The following is a 7207-nucleotide window of genomic DNA, read 5'->3' as shown; positions in this document are numbered from 1 at the left end:
CCCGCGAGGCGAACACCCTGGGCCCGGGCTCCGGAGAGGGGCCGCTCACCCCGACCAAGGTGCGCCCCGCATTCTTCGCTGCGGGTGGGGGGTATTGGGTTCCGGAACGAATCGGAAAGGGCTAGGCTAGGGTTGACAGGAAGCCCAGTAAAGGTTATGACAACACCCAAATCACCCATAGGCTGATCCCTTTTGATAGGAGTTCTTTCTCCCCCTCCGGAAGACGAGCTGCCACTTGTAGGTTCACGTATTTCTGAGAGTCTGGTTTGGCGATTGTTCACGCTTTTTTTTTTTTTTTTCAACCTGTTGCACTTTACTTCCTCCTCCCTCCAGTCTATCCTCTTGATGAGAATCTAAGAATTGATGTCAGACAGATGTGGGTAAGATCCTCGGGTCCTCCCGTACCCACTGAAGAAATCACTGAAGATCACAGTTTATCCAACATTGTAGTCTACTTACCTGTAGTCTCTTCCAGTACAGTCTGCCTTTTGAAGGCAAGGACTTGAGTAATTTTCCTGTCGTCCTTTCCACTTCACAAGAAAGGACAAAGCCAGCTGTAGTTGTGTTATTTCGTGCTTTCATTTATCTCTTGCCGTGTTTCCTGCTGTGTCAGGTGTTAGGACATAATAGCAATAGTTAACAAGTGATACTTCACATATTGGTGCATTTTTGGGAACATTTTAGGGAACTAGAACTAGACTTCTAAAGTAGTGCTTCTTATATACTTGGTATACCTTATCCATTTGCCGTTACACGTTCTCTTCCTCTAGTTTAATTCTGCCCAGTGTTCAGGACAGATGAGAGATAATGTCCTCTGCAAGTCTGATCTGACCACCTTCTCTTCCTTCCCCTTTAGTATTTCCCTATGCTGCCACAGTAGCGAGTGTTTATCTTGACATAACGATTGTAAAAGTTGCTTGTCTGGATTTCTCTCCCCAACTAGGCCGTCAGGGTGGTGGAGGTTAGGATTGTGATTTAACCAATGAAGTACAGCGTGTAGGACGTTAATAGCAGAGCTTCTCATTATTTCTCTATCTTGTATATTTTTTGGCTTAATTTTTTTTTTAAATAAAGGAGGACATGCTTGATTGGTGTTTCTCTTTGTATAATAAGTCTTGATTACTTTTTTAGTTTGTATTGGCTATACTTGATTTTAATTCCTATTTAATTTGCATGATAACTGATAATCTCTCCCTCTTTCTAAGGAAGAAGCTCCTGTATCTGTTTATCTACATTGTGACCATCAAGAATAGTAGCTTATTTACCTATACATTGGTCTGTCTCAAAATTTTATGTAGAACCTTCTAGCCAGTACTGAGTATTACTCATTTCTAAATGCTTCATCTTGCTATAGGTTCAAGAATGGAATGTGGGGTATCGTCATCTTTTGAATTACATTTGCAAGATACACATTTTTTTCTCCTATTGAATGGTTTTGTGCACTGACTGGATACTATATGGGTCATCTTTGGCCAGTCTCCACTTTCTGTAATATTTGGAGATAATCTAAACTGTTAATAAGCTAGTAGTTGTTGAGAATACAGCTGACAGACCATCAACGACTCAAGCTAATGATTGAATCTGAAGTAGTATTGTTATCAAGTCCACTGACTTCATAGGAAGCAGTTCATCTTGTTTTCCTTGGTTTTAAATGTTTTAGTTCATGTGTAGTTAACTCTGGCCTCATTTTGACAGCTATTTATTCTATTCTTTTTCCTTGTTTTCTGTTTATTTGGTTTCATTCAAAATCTTTATCTGGCACACAAATAAGCCCCTTTTTATGTACTGGGCATACAGAAAGGAAAAAGACCTATGCTCTACCTTTATAGTATTTACATTCTGTTAGTCTCTGCCTCTCTGTCACTCACTTCTTCCCCTCTCCCCTGTCCTTTTACCATCACATGTTAGCATCATTTTTCTACAGTGACAATACTATAGGAGGAGTATGAACAGAGGACATGGAGAGGAAAAAAGGATTCATTCTTTCTGGATATGTCAGGAAGTGCCTCAAAGAAAAGGTCACATTTGAGCTAGGCTTTGGAGGAGACATTTTCAGGAGTTGGGAATGAAAGGTAATGTTGAAGGATGTCCCAAGAACAGCTTTGGTACAGAGCTCATTGTAGGGGAGTGCTTTGTGTGTTGTTGGAAATGTGCATGATTTAAAGACTTCTGGGAGTGACATTTTTCACAGTTTTAAGTGTCGTACTTTTTAGGTGTGTGAATTTTTTTTTTTTTTGTATTTTAATTCATCTCATGAGCATTTGGCAAGGAGAGGGACACAAGGATGTAAATAATACTGGGCTTTACTCAAACACTTTATGGTTTTACTGAAAAATTTTTGAAATAGAAATTGTCTAGAAAATAATATACATAGTTTAAAATTTGACTTAAATTTCATCTTGTTAAAAAACATAATGCTCATAGTTTCCTGTACTACTTACTTACTACTTTTTACAAGGTGGAGAAGAGTTTTAGTCTCCCTGAATCTTTGGTTTAAAAAGATATTTAGGATCACATGATGCTAAGATTGTACACTGTATGTCTGTATACATAGGTAAAATCAGACTTCTTTTTTTTCTTTTTTGGTACCATGGATTAAACTCAGGATCTTGCACTTGTGAGGCAGGCAGCAGCACCACTGAGCTATATCCCCGCCCAGTCGGAGCATGTTTCTGATCTGGTAGAGTTTCTTCCATATAAAGGCACTAATGATTTCCATCTCTTCCATGAAACCTTCCCTCCAAAAAGTGGTTTACCTGTCCTCTGAGTTCCCATAGCATTTTGGTAGTTGTCAGATGGCAGCTTGTCTATTTTGTTTAGTGTACTATCTTTTAGATCTCATTCTACATTGGAAGCATTTTTATATCTCTTTTAGTATCTGTATTCCCTAAGTGCCTTACACATTTTAGGTATTCTGCAATAATTCTTTGAATGATCTGTTGGCTTTTTTGATAGACATGATGTTGAAAATAATACCTGGGGGAATAAAGCATGTAAGATACTTTTAAAAGAATCCTTTGAAAAGTATACTTTTGCTGCATGCCTCCTTTCAAGAATCCTGTGAGACATATTAGCTCCCACTTACCAGGTGAGGCAATCAGGCTTAATGGAATCTTAAATCTCAGGGCTGAAAGAAATTTTATGCATTCCATCTATGATCAGCATTTGTGGAGGCAGTAGAGTAAGAGAATGGTATAAGTAAAGAAGTCATGTATAAATAGGTAAGGCAGCAGTTTGTGGACCCAACCTGAGAGTGTGTTTCTGGTATTATTCACTGGCTTTCTGCTGAGGCTTTAGCATATTGTGTTAAGTTTGATGTTTGGAAAGAAGGAAAGGAATTGGCGTATGACCTCATTTCTTTTTTCTTATTAGTACGTGTTTGCAAAACTTAATACATTCATCTTGGGGAGTTGGTACATGTATACATTGCATCATATGCATTATCTTGTTGTTGTTTTTTTTTTGTACCAGGAATTGAACTCAGGACCTTGTGCTTACAACACAGGTGGCAGCACCACTGAGCTAAACCCCCGGCCCTGCATCATAATCTTATTTCATTTTTGTGTGCAAGACAAAAATCTTACAATAGCAAGTGAAAAAAAGATAATTAAAATTGACATAAACAGATAGAACTGAGGGAGAGAACATTTATAGACTCTGATTCTTGGAAGTCCAAGAATTGATATGGCCCCAGACATAGGTGGATTCAGGATGTCAGGAGTGTCTTAGACCTCTTATTGGCTTAAGAGTCTCTTGTCTTTTCTTGTGGGTTGGTTGTTTCAGTTCATCTTTCTTCTAGTGATAAACCAATTAGAGAAGAAGTAGTTCCTTTTTCCTGGTAGCTCCAGCAAAGTTCTAAAAAACTTTGATTGAGTCACGCCTTACTCCTAGTTACATTTTTGTGGTCAAAATGATGGCCATCCCTGAGTCATAGTAGATAGATTTGTGTCCCCCCTGGGCCACATATATTTAGAGAGTTCAATAAATAATTTCCTAAAGGACTTCCAAAGAGACAAAAGTTAGAGAAAATCGGTGCTGAGTAGGCAAAAATTGAAAGTGGTCAGGGTGTGTAGCTCTGTGGTAAATGTATGCTTAGCATGGAAGACATCCTAGGCTCCATCTGCAGGACTAGAGAGAAACAATAAAAAAACTTAAAGAACAAAAACCCCTCCAAAACAAAACAAAAACATAACAACAGCAAGAAAAAAAAAAGTCCAATGCCTACCACACTTAGGTATGTGTGTTGCCCAAACATAGTATTTATGCTAATGGAGTCATTCTTGACTTTATGTTGGCTTCTGGTAGAAGCTGTAGTGTGGCAGAGAGGCTTTTAACCAACCTTGAGACTAATGGATTGTCTGACTCTGGGCATTCCATGAAGACTTAATTAAAATGGTCTTTTTATGTGGTCTGAGTCCTGTAGCATGAAACACCTGATACTATGGATATTAGAATTTTTATTTGAATCACATTTTACATTTGTAAGATAGAAACTTCATTAGTGTAAATTATAAATTTGAGCACTTTTGAGCTATTTTTATATAAGTCTTCAAGAATGGAAACTTAGCTTGATGGTTATTGAAAGAGGAAAAAGAAACTAGGTTCAGAGTCCACAGTGAAAGTCATCATGATACTAATATTGTTGATATTCATCTTGAAGGAGAAGAGGCTGAAAAAGTTAGGTAATTGTACAAATTCATTAGGTACAAAGGACATACCTTTCTGTAGGCCTCATTTGTGAGTGAGAGATAAACAACTGGGCTTATAACAGGTCTTTCTTGTCTGCTTTGGGAAAGAATTTTTTAGAAAGTCCTTTATAAAACCTTTAATTAGATCTTAATAATCATTTTAAGACTACTCTTGAAACTTCTGCCTGGAGTCTTCAATTTTTTATACTTTCTGTTTAAAATTCAGGCTTCTAAATTAAAAAAAAAATCAGACTTCTAAGAACTATGGAATTTTATGGCCCAGATACTTAGAGAACAGTGAGAATAATGGGTCCAGCTAGTTCAATACCTGAGCTGAGACTGTTACGCAGGTGTCATATGTTATAGATATGGTATCCATGTTTGGGACTGTGTTATAAATAAGAATTATTTTAGGAATAATTCAAATAATAAGTTCATCATTCATGATCCCATTCATTTGGTCAGTTAAGATTTTTTGGACGTCTGCTATGAACTATGTACCATACTAGGTGTTGGGGATATAGAAAAGAGCAAATAATTTGTAGTCCTCAGGAAGTCTAAGATCTAGAGAAGATGAAACTGTAAATAAGATGTGTGTGTGTGTGTGTGTGTGTGTGTGTGTGTGTGTATGAGAGGAGAGAGAGAGAGAGAGTTGTTAGAATAGATGAAGACATGCATCAGAAGAACCCAAAAGGAATACTCATAACTCTGCCAAGGAAATAGGTGAGGCAAGAATGATTTGGATGAGATGACCCTTGAACAGTGACATTTACAAAGAGTATGGCTTATGAGAGTGCAGTTGAAATATAAATTAAGAGGGGCGGTGAGCAGTTAGGCTCTGAATTTAGGTATTATATCCTAAAAGGTGATTTCTAAATAATTCAAACCAGAAAGTAATATGATCAGCTTGATACTTCATTTTGTATTTTTAGTAAGTGATTCTTTAACATGGCCCTAAAATTTAAAATAATAATATAAAAGGGTGTGTTGTGAGAAAATTTTCACTTTCCTAATCACCTTCCTGTCAGACAACCACTGTGTACATTTTTTGTCTCTTTTCCAAGAGCTATGTTCTCCAAGTATAAGTAAATACCAAAATATGACACTGTAGTCCCTCCTTGTCTCCTTTGACACAATTGATAGCACATCATACATACTGTTGTGCCCTTTGGTTTTGTTCACATAGCTTTTTATCTTTGTGAGATCTTTCCATATCAATATATTGAAAGCTTTCTCCCCGCCTTGGCTGCTTAATTTTCCATTTCCCACAATGTCCTTAATCGTTATCAATAAACATTTATGTTGTTTCCAACCTTTTTCTGTTACACAGCTATGATACATTTTGTTGGATACAGAAGATGTCTTCAGAAAACAAGTATTTGCTTAATGGGTGATTGGAAGAATTGGATGGCTTAGAAGCAAGAAGAGATGTGAAAGGATGAAATTAGAGACAGAAAAGCTACACAGCTTTTCTTAGAAGAGAGGGAAAGACTAGAGGGAGATATGTTTTGGAGAACCAGTAAGGCTAGATGACCTATGTAATGTTGGAATTTGGGAACAGAAGTAGTGGACAATAATTTATGGAAAAATAATACATTGGACAATTACTACTACATTTATTACTCACATAGCTTAGATGAAAACAGCATAATTATCTTTGGGAAATACATGCACAGAATTGAAGCAATCATTAACAAAGGAAAGGAAAAGTAGAATCAATAATTGCTGATTCCCAATTTCTCTTTCTTCCCATCTTGTTTTTCTAGTTCTTCTGCTCTTATTGCTAATTTATATTCTTTTTTTTTTAATTGAGTTTATTGGTACAATCTAGGTATACAATACAGTTTACATTCATCATTGGGATTCTGTACCTTTACATAATAGGTCTTGATTCTCATTTTTTCCCCTTGTCCCTGCCCTCCCTTCACCTCCCCTCCCCTCCCCATTTACAAACACTTTATTTCCATTTTTTCAGTTTCTCATATTTTTTTCCTCTCCCTTATTACCTTTCCCCCACCCTTCCCACTTTCCCTACACCTTTAGCCCTTTACTTCCTATTTCACATTATTAATTATCTCATTAGGATCCTGTGTACTATTATAGTTTTTGCACCAAAGAAACTATTTGGTATTTCAATTAAAGAAATCTCTGTATGAACATTAAAAATAGGGAACCCTAAAATAAAACTAAAAAGGAACGTAAAAGAGAAAAGGCAATGATGTAACATTAAAATAATCCTTAATTCTGGAGATGAAAATGGTCCCCGAACATATTTAAATTGCTTCTTGCTCTTATAGTCTTAGCTTATTCTTTTTTTCATTATTTAGAGAATATTTTATTAGTTTCTGTAATCAAACCCATGTAGATATGACCTTACATATTTAGTATGATGTGTTACCCCTGTACACATGGAAAAAAATAAAAATAAAAATAAATTAACATTTCTGGACCAATATGGCTGTCCATTTCTGTACAATGCCAACTCAACACAGTAAATTGGGATGACTTTTTCCAAAGTT

The 7207-nt window shown here is 36.5% G+C and overlaps 1 protein-coding gene across 1 annotated transcript in view; it reads left to right on the top strand.

The window, feature by feature from the left end:
* The first annotated feature begins 6 nt into the window (after positions 1–6).
* Sumf1 (sulfatase modifying factor 1) overlaps positions 7–7207 on the top strand; it is a 74582-nt gene continuing 67381 nt past the window's right edge. The window contains exon 1 of the mRNA XM_010608724.1: positions 7–59. The gene's annotated coding sequence lies outside the window, so the exon portion shown is untranslated. The remainder of the gene's footprint in view (positions 60–7207) is intronic.

Source organism: Fukomys damarensis, unplaced genomic scaffold, assembly GCF_012274545.1.
Source record: "Fukomys damarensis isolate Sample0158 unplaced genomic scaffold, DMR_v1.0_HiC HiC_scaffold_28, whole genome shotgun sequence".
NCBI lineage: Eukaryota > Metazoa > Chordata > Mammalia > Rodentia > Bathyergidae > Fukomys > Fukomys damarensis.
This window is presented reverse-complemented; position numbering and strand designations above follow the sequence as displayed.